This window comes from Centrocercus urophasianus, unplaced genomic scaffold (genome assembly GCF_019232065.1).
Source record: "Centrocercus urophasianus isolate 14NV4802_14NV808 unplaced genomic scaffold, USGS_Curo_1.0 seq_1351, whole genome shotgun sequence".
Lineage (NCBI taxonomy): Eukaryota > Metazoa > Chordata > Aves > Galliformes > Phasianidae > Centrocercus > Centrocercus urophasianus.
Genome location: NW_024884533.1, coordinates 1 through 421, shown reverse-complemented (window position 1 = coordinate 421; position 421 = coordinate 1).

Genomic DNA, 421 nt, shown 5'->3' with positions numbered 1-421 from the left:
AAATCTCCCCAAATGACCCTAAAATCCCAAGAAACAACCCAAAATCCCATAAAATGGCCCAAACATAACCATAAATGGCAAAGAAATCCCAATAAATGACCCCAAAATCTCCCCAAATGACCCTAAAATCCCAAGAAACAGCTCCGAAACCCCCCAAATGGCCCCAAAACATCAATAAATGGCCCCAAAACCCAAACAAACAGCCCCAAATTCCCCCAAAATGGGGGTTTTCACCAACAAAACCCTGCTTTTCCCCTAAAATCTGGGGTATTCTCGTCCCTAACCCTAACCCCTAAACCTAACAACCCTAACCCCAAACCTAACCTTAACCCTATACCCTACTCCAACCCTAACCCTAAACCCTAACCCTACTATAACCCTACAAACTGTAACCCCAAACCCTAAACCCAACCACTAATCC